This window comes from Procambarus clarkii, chromosome 23 (assembly GCF_040958095.1).
Source record: "Procambarus clarkii isolate CNS0578487 chromosome 23, FALCON_Pclarkii_2.0, whole genome shotgun sequence".
In the NCBI taxonomy this organism is placed as follows: domain Eukaryota; kingdom Metazoa; phylum Arthropoda; class Malacostraca; order Decapoda; family Cambaridae; genus Procambarus; species Procambarus clarkii.
In genome coordinates, this window is record NC_091172.1 from 25,154,733 (window position 1) to 25,168,490 (window position 13,758).

Genomic DNA, 13,758 nt, shown 5'->3' on the forward strand with positions numbered 1-13,758 from the left:
CATCAATAACGCAGGTGACAGGTGTCTGACCATCAATAACGCAGGTGACAGGTGTCTGACCATCAATAACGCAGGTGACAGGTGTCTGACCATCAATAACGCAGGTGACAGGTGTCTGACCATCAGTAACGCAGGTGACAGGTGTCTGACCATCAATAACGCAGGTGACAGGTGTCTGACCATCAATAACGCAGGTGACAGGTGTCTGACCATCAGTAACGCAGGTGACAGGTGTCTGACCATCAATAACGCAGGTGACAGGTGTCTGACCATCAATAACGCAGGTGACAGGTGTCTGACCATCAATAACGCAGGTGACAGGTGTCTGACCATCAGTAACGCAGGTGACAGGTGTCTGACCATCAATAACGCAGGTGACAGGTGTCTGACCATCAATAACGCAGGTGACAGGTGTCTGACCATCAATAACGCAGGTGACAGGTGTCTGACCATCAGTAACGCAGGTGACAGGTGTCTGACCATCAATAACGCAGGTGACAGGTGTCTGACCATCAATAACGCAGGTGACAGGTGTCTGACCATCAATAACGCAGGTGACAGGTGTCTGACCATCAGTAACGCAGGTGACCGGTGTCTAGGGTTCATAATAAATATTTTTAACCCCAACAAAATATGATGGATTACTGCAATATATATTTTAATACACTTGTTTTCCTTTGTTAAAACAAAAAAATATATATTTTGAAAACTGAATTTACTGTAGCACAAAACTATACACTAATATGCATTTTGCATAATATTGTATGCCTCTGTAATTTAAATATATTAGTATAACTATTTAAATTTTGCTAAATGTATTTACATAATATGACATTATTATCTGAAACATAATAGGGGTCCCCGTGGTTTAGTGGTGGACGTCCTCGACTCACACGCGAGAAGGAGTTCAATTCCCAGCAGGGACTGAAACGACTTCAGCAGTGTTTGCTGTCACCAAACAGTAGATATGAGTCTGTGAGTTACACAGCTGTTGTGGGCAGCATCCTGGGGTTGGTCAGTAGCTGGCCTAATAGTAAGTAATTATCAGAAGGAAGGCACCAAGCCGGGGAGACTCTGCAGCACCATCAAATGTGCGGGACAATCATAGGACGCTAAATATCACTAATGATGTCAATAAACACAAAATATATACATTCATGTACACAAATACAAATAAATATCAATAACCTTTTTGTTTATATCACAAGTGATTCAACAAGAGGCTCACAACAGACTATACGAGGCACCAGCCCTTCACTAGCCCTAACCAGCCCTTACCAGCCCCAACAGCCCTCTACAGCAGCCTCTACCACTTGGGGCTGTCATCAGGAGAGCTGTCCTCGAGTGCTTCTTATAACTCACAATGTAAACACTCATTGCCAGCCCCCCTCCCAACCCCCCATCCCTTGTGTTATTATGGGGGGAGGGGCGCTGTACCTGTCAGGGGTGGGAGGGAGGGAAGGATGGGGCGGATAGGGGACATAAGGGACGGTGGTGGTGAAAGAGCTGGGGAGCAGGAGACATGTAGGATGGAGGGCAGGGATGTGAAGCACCAGGATATCCAGCAGGATAGCTGCTAGATATCAGCTATATGGAGAGTTATGTGTAAACTGGAAGCTATATACTAACCCTCACCAGCTCTCAACCACTATTCATCAACCTCTCACCAGCCCTCACTAACCCTCTATCCTTCACCGACGACCGGGTAGCTAGGACCACCGCCAGGGACGGGTAGCTAGGACCACAGCCAGGGACGGGTAGCTAGGACCACAGCCAGGGACGGGTAGCTATGACCACAGCCAGGGACGGGTAGCTAGGACCACAGCCAGGGACGGGTAGCTAGGACCACAGCCAGGGACGGGTAGCTAGGACCACAACCAGGGACGGGTAGCTAGGACCACAGCCAGGGACGGGGAGCTAGGACCACAGCCAGGGACGGGTAGCTAGGACCACAGCCAGGGACGGGTAGCTATGACCACAGCCAGGGACGGGTAGCTATGACCACAGCCAGGGACGGGTAGCTATGACCACAGCCAGGGACGGGTAGCTAGGACCACAGCCAGGGACGGGTAGCTATGACCACATCCAGGGACGGGTAGCTAGGACCACAGCCAGGGACGGGTAGCTATGACCACAGCCAGGGACGGGTAGCTAGGACCGCAGCCAGGGACGGGGAGCTAGGACCACAGCCAGGGACGGGGAGCTAGGACCACAGCCAGGGACGGGGAGCTAGGACCACAGCCAGGGACGGGTAGCTAGGACCACAGCCAGGGACGGGAAGCTAGGACCACCGCCAGGGACGGGGAGCTAGGACCACCGCCAGGGACGGGGAGCTAGGATCACAGCCAGGGACGGGGAGTTAGGACCACCGCCAGGGACGGGGAGCTAGGACCACAGCCAGGGACGGGTAGCTAAGACCACAGCCAGGGACGGGGAGCTAGGACCACACCAGCGCATCAACAAGGCAGTAACAGAAGCGTTGAACCACTTCTCTGACTCGCAAGAGGAAAACTTTAGCAGGAAGCAAGAGAAGAACTTAAGCGGAAATTCATTACGCAGAAAAGTTGGGACATTAGTTAGTGAGGCACCAGAAGGGTCACTATACGGTTAGTGGAGCACCAGGAGGGTCACTATACGGTTAGTGGTGCTCCAGAAGGGTCACTATACGGTTAGTGGAGCACCAGGAGGGTCACTATACGGTTAGTGGTGCTCCAGAAGGGTCACTATACGGTTAGTGGAGCACCAGGAGGGTCACTATACGGTTAGTGGTGCTCCAGAAGGGTCACTATACGGTTAGTGGAGCACCAGGAGGGTCACTATACGGTTAGTGGAGCACCAGAAGGGTCACTATACGGTTAGTGTGGCTCCAGAAGGGTCACTATACGGTTAGTGTGGCTCCAGAAGGGTCACTATACGGTTAGTGTGGCTCCAGAAGGGTCACTATACGGTTAGTGTGGCTCCAGAAGGGTCACTATACGGATAGTGTGGCTCCAGAAGGGTCACTATACGGTTAGTGTGGCTCCAGAAGGGTCACTATACGGTTAGTGTGGCTCCAGAAGGGTCACTATACGGTTAGTGAGGCTCCAGAAGGGTCACTATATGGTTAGTGGAGCACCAGAAGGGTCACTATACGGTTAGTGAGGCTCTAGAAGGGACACTATACGGTTAGTGAGGCTCTAGAAGGGACACTATACGGTTAGTGAGGCTCCAGAAGGGACACTATACGGTTAGTGAGGCTCCAGAAGAGGCACTATACGGTTAGTGAGGCTCCAGAAGGGACACTATACGGTTAGTGAGGCTCCAGAAGAGGCACTATACGGTTAGTGAGGCTCCAGAAGGGACACTATACGGTTAGTGAGGCTCCAGAAGGGACACTATACGGTTAGTGAGGCTCCAGAAGGGACACTATACGGTTAGTGGTGCTCCAGAAGGGTCACTATACGGTTAGTGGTGCTCCAGAAGGGTCACTATACAGTTAGTGGTGCTCCAGAAGGGTCACTATACGGTTAGTGTGGCTCCAAAAGAGGCACTATATGGTTAGTGAGGCTCTAGAAGGGTCACTATACGGTTAGTGTGGCTCCAGAAGGGTCACTATACGGTTAGTGGTGCTCCAGAAGGGTCACTATACGGTTAGTGAGGCTCTAGAAGGGTCACTATACGGTTAGTGTGGCTCCAGAAGGGTCACTATACGGTTAGTGAGGCTCTAGAAGGGTCACTATACGGTTAGTGTGGCTCCAGAAGGGTCACTATACGGTTAGTGAGGCTCTAGAAGGGACACTATACGGTTAGTGAGGCTCTAGAAGGGTCACTATACGGTTAGTGTGGCTCCAGAAGGGTCACTATACGGTTAGTGAGGCTCTAGAAGGGACACTATACGGTTAGTGGAGCACCAGAAGGGTCACTATACGGTTAGTGAGGCTCCAGAAGGGTCACTATACGGTTAGTGAGGCTCCAGAAGGGTCACTATACGGTTAGTGAGGCTCCAGAAGGGTCACTATACGGTTAGTGAGGCTCCAGAAGGGTCACTATACGGTTAGTGTGGCTCCAGAAGGGTCACTATACGGTTAGTGAGGCTCCAGAAGGGTCACTATACGGTTAGTGGGGCCCCAGAAGGGGCACTATACGGTTAGTGGGGCTCCAGAAGGGTCACTATACGGTTAGTGAGGCACCAGAAAGGGCACTATACGGTTAGCTCCTCATGCTCCAGGGATTACAAACATAAACATGGTTAGGCTACGTCTTGTGTTGGCAAAGATTGGATAAAATGAGCAGTGTATTATCAGACAATGGGATGGAGCCCATTGTTAGCCTCCCAGTAGGTGGGAAAGATCAAGTAGGTCTGGATATGACAGGAAAAGAGGAAGAGGAGGGGGGTGGGGTGGGGGGACCGAGTCATGTGCTCTGTTCTGCCATGATTGATTGTCAGTTAGTGATTAACTGCTAGTTTGCAGATGTTTCTCTTCAATGCTGTCTAAATCGAATTTATATATATATATATATATATATATATATATATATATATATATATATATATGATAAACATCATTCGGACTTTACTCATATATGTTAACCCTGTTGTCTTTTTAATAATCCAGCCCTGATTCAAGTTAGCACACCATGGGGGCCTTCAACTTTCTAAGGAGTGTCTGGCAAGGTACTGTGCTACAGGCTGTGTGATACAGTCAAGGTACAGACTGTGTGATACAGTCAAGGTACAGACTATCCACTCTCACCTGCCTGCTGGAAAAAGGCACAAAAAGAATGAATGTGAATTTGTGAAACACGAGTACACCTTGTTGTGTATCCCTTAATACACTATGTTTTTAAAGATACAAACGAATGGTTTGTGATTATTGATTCAAACCATTTTCCTATAATAGGTCATTAAATTGAACGACATCCCAACGCAAGTGATCTACCTACCTTCTCATAAATCAACATCACATTTGCCATCCTTCACGAATTGGTTAATCTGTTCGGTTAATGATTGGTTAATTATGCAAGATCAGGGCTAACTAACCTCTTCTTTATGTTCTTTAAGAATCCTGGCCAGTATTTGAATCGATAATTGCAAAAGCCATTCGTCTGGATTTAAAAAAAAAACCTTGATTAATAAAGGATTCACAACATGGTTTTACCAAGAGCCTCAAGTGTTTAACCAATTTACACTCATTCTGTACAAGTATATTTCAGGCAGTTGATATAGCGGATTAAGACTTGCAGCATTGTATACCTTGGCTTTAGCAGAGTCGTTGATACTGTGAATCACGAGACTAATTACAAATTTAGAAGCACGTGGTACTGGGGGTTGGGGGGTGTTATCCTACACTGGATAAGCACGTGGTTATTTCACTGAAGGCAGAGTGTAGATATAACCCAGTGTGAGTAAGGAACTATAGTGAGTGAGTGAGGTGGCACTAGGCTCCGTCTTGGAACCTCCGTAGTTTACCGTGTATAAACGATTTACATACAGCATTGAACATCAACATTTGCAAATATACAGACGATACAAGAATAGGGCGGGAAGATAATTCAGTTGAAGTCAAGATAAACACAAGATCAATCAGCTAGGCTTTTAAAATGAACCAAAATATTAGTAGATGCAGCTTAATGCTAAAAAAAAGTAGTTCTCTGAGCTTACGTAATAATAATAGCTACCAGATATCAAGTGGAAAATTACAAAATTGTCAAACATAAATGCAATCTTTACCTTATGGAAGCGAAAAATGAGGTCACCAAAAGGCACTTTTTACCAAAACTTAAACTATTACCTTCTGGCCCCGTTTACACTACTGGCGTAAGCCGTAGTGTTAGGCTTGGCCGTGGTGTCAAGCTTGGCCGTTGTGTCAAGCTTGGCCGTTGTGTCAAGCTTGGCCGTTGTGTCAAGCTTGGCCGTTGTGTCAAGCTTGGCCGTGGTGTCAAGCTTGGGCGTGGTGTCAAGCTTGGCCGTGGTGTCAAGCTTGGCCGTTGTGTCAAGCTTGGCCGTGGTGTCAAGCTTGGGCGTGGTGTCAAGCTTGGCCGTGGTGTCAAGCTTGGACGTTGTGTCAAGCTTGGCCGTGGTGTCAAGCTTGGGCGTTGTGTCAAGCTTGGCCGTTGTGTCAAGCTTGGCCGTGGTGTCAAGCTTGGGCGTGGTGTCAAGCTTGGGCGTGGTGTCAAGCTTGGCCGTGGTGTCAAGCTTGGGCGTTGTGTCAAACTTGGCCGTGGTGTCAAGCTTGGGCGTGGTGTCAAGCTTGGCCGTGGTGTCAAGCTTGGCCGTGGTGTCAAGCTTGGGCGTTGTCAAGCTTGGCCGTTGTGTCAAGCTTGGGCGTGGTGTCAAGCTTGGGCGTGGTGTCAAGCTTGGGCGTGGTGTCAAGCTTGGCCGTGGTGTCAAGCTTGGCCGTGGTGTCAAGCTTGGGCGTGGTGTCAAGCTTGGGCGTGGTGTCAAGCTTGGGCGTGGTGTCAAGCTTGGCCGTGGTGTCAAGCTTGGGCGTTGTGTCAAGCTTGGGCGTGGTGTCAAGCTTGGGCGTGGTGTCAAGCTTGGCCGTGGTGTCAAGCTTGGGCGTTGTGTCAAGCTTGGCCGTGGTGTCAAGCTTGGGCGTGGCGTCAAGCTTGGGCGTGGTGTCAAGCTTGGCCGTGGTGTCAAGCTTGGGCGTTGTGTCAAGCTTGGCCGTGGTGTCAAGCTTGGGCGTGGTGTCAAGCTTGGCCGTGGTGCAAGCTTGGGCGTGGTGTCAAGCTTGGCCGTGGTGTCAAGCTTGGGCGTGGTGTCAAGCTTGGCCGTGGTATCAAGCTTGGCCGTGGTGTCAAGCTTGGGCGTGGTGTCAAGCTTGGCCGTGGTATCAAGCTTGGCCGTGGTGTCAAGCTTGGGCGTGGTGTCAAGCTTGGCCGTGGTATCAAGCTTGGCCGCGACGAATGAACTTACAAACTAATTATTCTGTATGCATTAGGTATTCCCCGACTGTGGTGGGAGTTTGTGATGGTTGGTTAGCAGCAGTTGTGGAGTTGTTGTCAAGACTTGTCTGTACTGTTGGGGGGCCAAGACTTGTCTGTACTGTTGGGGGGCCAAGACTTGTCTGTACTGTTGGGGGGCCAAGACTTGTCTGTACTGTTGGGGGGCCAAGACTTGTCTGTACTGTTGGGGGGCCAAGACTTGTCTGTACTGTTGGGGGGCCAAGACTTGTCTGTACTGTTGGGGGGCCAAGACTTGTCTGTACTGTTGGGGGGCCAAGACTTGTCTGTACTGTTGGAGGCCAAGACTTGTCTGTACTGTTGGGGGGCCAAGACTTGTCTGTACTGTTGGGGGGCCAAGACTTGTCTGTACTGTTGGGGGGCCAAGACTTGTCTGTACTGTTGGAGGCCAAGACTTGTCTGTACTGTTGGTGACCAAGACTTCAAGACTTCACGACTTCACTCTAAGGGACTAATCAATAACAAGTCCTCGTTAACATGCGTTGTTTTAGTACATTTGTGTATCTGTATAATGCGCACATTGTAATTATTAGTGAAACTTTTCCAACATAACTACAAGAGGACTGTAATAATGTCCTCCGAAGCCCTTCTGAAGAGTAGAGTCCAAAACCTGAGGAAAGTATGTATCCTCTCTACGTCATCGCTACTCCAAATCTAATCTCACCAAACCTAGCCTGATCCAACCTATGAAAACCTAGCTTATCCAAACGTAACCTAAGCTATCCAAAGCTAACCTAAGCTATCCAAACCAAACCTAAGCTATCCAAAGCTAACCTAAGCTATCCAAACTTCATGTAAGTAACAAAAATAAGAGATAAAATTTTGTATTTTATATAAGGTTTGGACGAGGTGTGTAATGTCACTATGACGTCATAGTGACGTCACACGTGTTCATTACGGGTACAGGCTTTAGACCCCCAGAGGCTGTAAGAAGCTGTAAGAAGAGAGTTCAACTACCAAGTGTAAAAATAGTGTGATGTATATCAGATTTATTTATTTACTCTATCACAAACGTGGCCATACATTTATACATTGCTTTAGGAAATGAATGTTCATTGTTTACGGTTCTGGTCCAATGGGAAACTATAAACATTCTATTATTCAAGATAATAACTTCAGCATTGTATACACAGCTGACATAAATGACGCCTTCATTGTGAATATAAACAAGAATGTGCCTTGTCGTCATGGACTCCATCTTGTTCATCACAAGTTGAGTGAGAAAGCAGAAAAGACTTCTAATAAAGACAGATTAACTGAACTGAGCCTAATACACTAGAAGAGAGAAGGACCAGAGGAGTTATGATCACAACATACAAGATACCAAGAACAGACGAGATGGATTACCAAATGAGGGAATAAAAGAACGATAAACTACTAGAAAGTTGGAAGGAACGAACAAGATACTAATAGTGTGCAGGTCGGGCCCAAGAGCTAGATACTATTCTCTGTACACACTAATAGGTAAACTTTAGCACCTAATATGCAAGTACACACACACACACACACACACGTCTGTATATACCTACACATAGCATACACACACGTCTGTATATATACCTACACATAGCATACACACGCCTGTATATATACTTACACATAGCATACACACACGTCTGTATATATACCTACACATAGCATACACACACGTCTGTATATATACCTACACATAGCATACACACACGCCTGTATATATACCTACACATAGCATACACACACGCCTGTATATATACCTACACATAGCATACACACACGTCTGTATATATACCTACACACAGCATATATCCACAAATATCCAACTTCTAAATATAAATATCCCTCCGAGTGTCAGGAAAATTTAATAAAAAAAAGTTTCCCGGGCCGCACATGTCTGTATTATATATTTATCCTTGACAGTGCAGGGAAGATGCTGTTAAAACACCAAGTAAATAATTCAAGTCCGGAAAAAAACACTGAGAAAAACACAAAAACGCTATGAGTAAATAGTGTAGTGGCTGCCGTACCTTTTTTGACACAAGGTACGTAATTGTGAATTAAAAAAAACATTCCAAGTGTAAATATATAAGGGACGTAAATTTCCCCACACAACAACAACAAAAGGTAGCTTAAAAATGCGCCAATGTAAATACAATTAAAAAAGGCGCCAAAAATGTTAAAAATCGCGCCAAATTGTAAATAAAAAAACGCGTGAAACTTAAAAGAAAAAAAAAAAGGTAAATATAGAACACATGTAAAAAACATATCCTATCAGTTAACAATATCTCAAAAATGCAATTAGAAAAAATAAAGAGTAAAATTAAAATATAAAAATGAAACCAAAATGATCCCTAAATGTAACAAGAGAATGCGCCATTAGCAAATACCAAAAGTACACTAAAAGTGAATAATTAAGAGGCGCGCCAAACTTAAGTTGTAGAAAGCGCGCCAAAAGACACCGCCGGACTTCTCAGCTGAGCGGGGAGGCAGGAAAAAGGCGCGAAAACATAAAAATGTAAATATTTTTCATTTTTGTGTCGGAGTCTCATTACTAAATTAAGGATTGTCCTCAGACACCACGTGAGGTCGAGAGGTGGGAGGACGAAGAGACAATAAGGAGGTAGAGAAATTGGGAGGGAGAGAGAGAGATATAGAGGATCTAGGGGTGAGAGAGATAGAGAAAGGGGGGAGGTAGAGAGGAAGTAAGAGAGTGACGGGGAAGGAGGGCTTGAGTCAGGAAAATATGAAGACCAATTTCAAGACACGTGTTCTGAAATTATGTAACAACTTAGCCTAATGCACGAACAAATTATGTTCAATATTTGTTTACAACAAAATTGTATTAGTTGTGATCTTTGTTGTAGCTAATTTGTCGAGTGTACCTGTAGTATTATATATATATATATATATATATATATATATATATATATATATATATATATATATAGCTCTTGGAACCCGCCTTTCCAACCGACGGTTGTTTAATGTAACGACTCCTGACCTATTTTTCTCTACCATATTTACTAGGCCGACTATTGAGCATCCCCCAGGATGAAACCCACCACAGGTGTCTAACTCCCGGGCATATATTTAATCCTTGGTGAACAGAAGCATCAGATGAAAAGAAACAATCCCCAAACGCTTCTATTCTGCCAAGCATGTCGAACAAGCGAATCGTGGTTGTGAACCAACTACTTGGTCTTGTTAGAGCATTTACACTGTGGTGGTCTTCCCCCCCCCTCAAATATACTAATTTTTTCAGAATTTATATATAGTATTTAAATATATAAACATAATTAAGTCAACCATATAAAACCTTGTGTTGGTAACATTCATTTCATAAACAAAATTGTGGTGTAATTAGCGGCCAAATTTGAGCCAGAGAAATTACCTGGTAAGTGGCGGAGAGAGAGACAGAGAGAGAGAAAGAAATAGAAAGGAGAAAGAGAAACAGGGAGAGAGGGATATAGAGGAAAGGGAAAGACAATCAAACACATACAACACTCATACACACACACACGCACACAGACACGACACACACGCACACAGACACGACACACATCGGCCAGTTCCTTTGATTTGCCACAACGTACAAAATACAAAGTGTTAACCTAACCAAAAACAAAAAAACGCACGAACCCAAGAAACCCACCTAACGTAGCCTAAAGATTTTTTTTTTTTTTTTTTTGATATATATACAAGAGTTGCTACATTCTTGTACAGCCACTAGTACGCGTAGCGTTTCGGGCAAGTCCTTAATCCTATGGTCCCTGGAATACGATCCCCTGAAGCGAAGAATGGTTTTTTCATCCAAGTACACATTTTACTGTTGCGTTAAACAGAGGCTACAGTTAAGGAATTGCTCCAAGTAAATCCTCCCCGGCCAGGATACGAACCCATGACATAGCGCTCGCGGAACGCCAGGCGAGTGTCTTACCACTACACCACGGAGACTGTATGTATATTAAACGATGATATTCCTCAGCTTCTACTTTTCATAGTACCTTAGTATATATATATATGTACTCTGGGGGGATCACAACGTACAAAATGAGACGTATTACTTGAGTAGGACAGGTTAAATACAGACACATATAGAAGTATGCAATACAGCACTATCTTGCGCCAACAGCTGCCATGTAATTACGCGGAACCTAAATTTTACCACAAATCAAATTACGAAAAAGTTAGACTATGTGAATTTGTCTTGATAACATTTTGTAGTGGTGGTTACTGAACACCCTGACTGTTGTGTGGTGGTACTGAACACCCTGACTGTTGTGTGGTGGTACTGAACACCCTGACTGTTGTGTGGTGGTACTGAACACCCTGTCTGTTGTGTGGTGGTACTGAACACCCTGACTGTTGTGTGGTGGTTACTGAACACCTTGACTGTTGTGTGGTGGTACTGAACACCCTGACTGTTGTGTGGTGGTTACTGAACACCTTGACTGTTGTGTGGTGGTACTGAACACCCTGACTGTTGTGTGGTGATACTGAACACCTTGACTGTTGTGTGGTGATACTGAACACCCTGACTGTTGTGTGGTGATACTGAACACCCTGACTGTTGTGTGGTGATACTGAACACCTTGACTGTTGTGTGGTGATACTGTACACCCTGACTGTTGTGTGGTGATACTGAACACCTTGACTGTTGTGTGGTGATACTGTACACCCTGACTGTTGTGGGTTGCATGCTGGCGAAGGTTAGCAGTTCGACCTAAGAGGGGGACTTCGAGATCATCCTAAGCACATGCTGTCTATCTCTGACAAGGGAACTATTATTATACGCTTCGCATTCCACAGTCCTTTGCCAGACCAGTGACCCTGGTTCAATGGGCCGGGCAAGTCCAATGCGACTTCAGGCTTGTCCATTCAACTCTAAATGCCTTCGGACCAGGGTAGTTTACACTTGTTTATTTGTTTAATTAGAAGTTTTAAACCACAAAATGGTGACCAGAATTAAGCAAAGTCGACTGGTAAGCAAATAACCGCGGCGACATCCAACGTCTGTTTAACACTGGTGGGACGCGAACAAGGGGACACAGGTGGAGACTGAGTACCCACATGAGCCACAGAGACGTTAGAAGGAACTTTTTCAGTGTCAGAGTAGTTAACGGAAGGAATGCATTAGGCAGTGATGTGGTGGAGGCTGACTCCATACACAGTTTCAAGTGTAGATATGATAGAGCCCAATAGGCTCAGGAATCTGTACACCAGTTGATTGACAGTTGAGAGGCGGGACCAAAGAGCCAGAGCTCAACCCCCGCAAGCACAAATAGGGAAGTAAAGCCAAGTGTGGACATGACACTTTCAAGTTAAGGTGTATTGCTGAGGACCGAACCCACGACCGCCGACCACCGAGTCGACTCACTAACAGATACTAAAAATTGTCATATTCAAAACAAAAACAAAAGTTCCTAAAATAGCAGGAATTCTCTCTAAAATCCGAACTCACGGAGCTCTGGCTCTGTCTTGTTAAAACTTTATTATTCATTCATCTATCCATGCCACCTACGGTATCTGTACCTGGGGATCTACAAACCAAAATTATTTTAAATCCATAATTACTCGTCATAAATCAGTAACTAGAACAATAACAAACGGCACACACACTCTCAAGCGTCTACTGTATTTATAAAACGCTTATAAAACTCCGCAATACTAATCCCGACCTCAAGTGCTTCCTTGAGCACTGTAACAGAACCCATGGGCACCACACGAGGAACAAATATCCAGGTTATACTCCAAGAGAAGGATTCAACCTAACCAGAAATGCAGTGTAAATTAAGGGTCCCAAAAAGTGGAATGACCTCTCAAATAAGATTAAAAGCTGTACTACTCTCAATCATTAAAAAAAGACACCAAAAAGTATCAAACATCATGTAACAAATTTCACTTACATTTCCTCATCCCAAATGTCAATATTGTGTTTTGCTGCTATTGTAAATATTTAATATTGTTCCGATGATAACACTACAGATTATATAATGTAGTAGCCTATGCTTATTTATCATCAAGTCATTAAGTATCACCTTTATTTGGTATATTATTTGTTAAACTTCTTGTTCATCTCACATGTGTTAGCTTACTGCTCATTTATTAAGACATGCTTACCCCTTTATACTTATACAGATTTGTACCTAAATGATTCTAAGATTTGCCCGAAACGCCTTGCGAAATTGGCTTTATTTAATATGCAATCCTTATACCTTCAAATATACCCTTGTATTATATTCTTACATTTGCATGTGTTATGCATAAAACATTATTATTATTATTATTATTATTATTATTAAGTAGTCTGTGCCTTTCTGCCTTAACACTTAAATTCTGTACATCACATGCTAAATTTCTGGAACAATCTACGTAAGTCAGCTTACGTCCCGTTCAGTATTAGTGTTTACCCATTAAACATATGAATAATTTGACTGAATTATTTCATGTCCGAAACGCCTTGCATATTAGTTATTTTATTAAATGTACATACTCTGTAGTAATCAATTAACCACTATCATAATTTTCTTTATATTTTTTTGTAAATCATTATTATTATTATAATAACTTAGGTCTAGTTTGGTATTGGGCTTTATGACTATTAACTTGTGGAGGGTCTAATTATTAAGGCCACCACAAGTATTTACTGAGCAACCAGCAAGTATACTTTAGTTCTGGGTATAATCCCGACCTAAAGTAAACTCTGGTGATATACACCGAGACGGGAGGGGGGGCGCCGCTCTGTGCATTTATCCGTGTCCTATAAACCAGGACCACAGAGACGGCACGCAATCCATAATACAATGAAGAGACGTCCAAAACCAGAGCACAATACGT

The 13,758-nt window shown here is 44.6% G+C and overlaps 2 protein-coding genes across 4 annotated transcripts in view; one reads left to right on the forward strand and one right to left on the reverse strand.

Annotated features, from left to right (window-relative positions):
- The window catches only part of LOC138367887 (CB1 cannabinoid receptor-interacting protein 1-like), a 92,072-nt gene that overhangs the window by 77,481 nt on the left and 833 nt on the right, over positions 1 to 13,758 (reverse strand). The window lies entirely within an intron of this gene.
- LOC123763935 (cerebellin-1) overlaps positions 1 to 13,758 on the forward strand; it is a 70,284-nt gene that overhangs the window by 42,687 nt on the left and 13,839 nt on the right. The window lies entirely within an intron of this gene.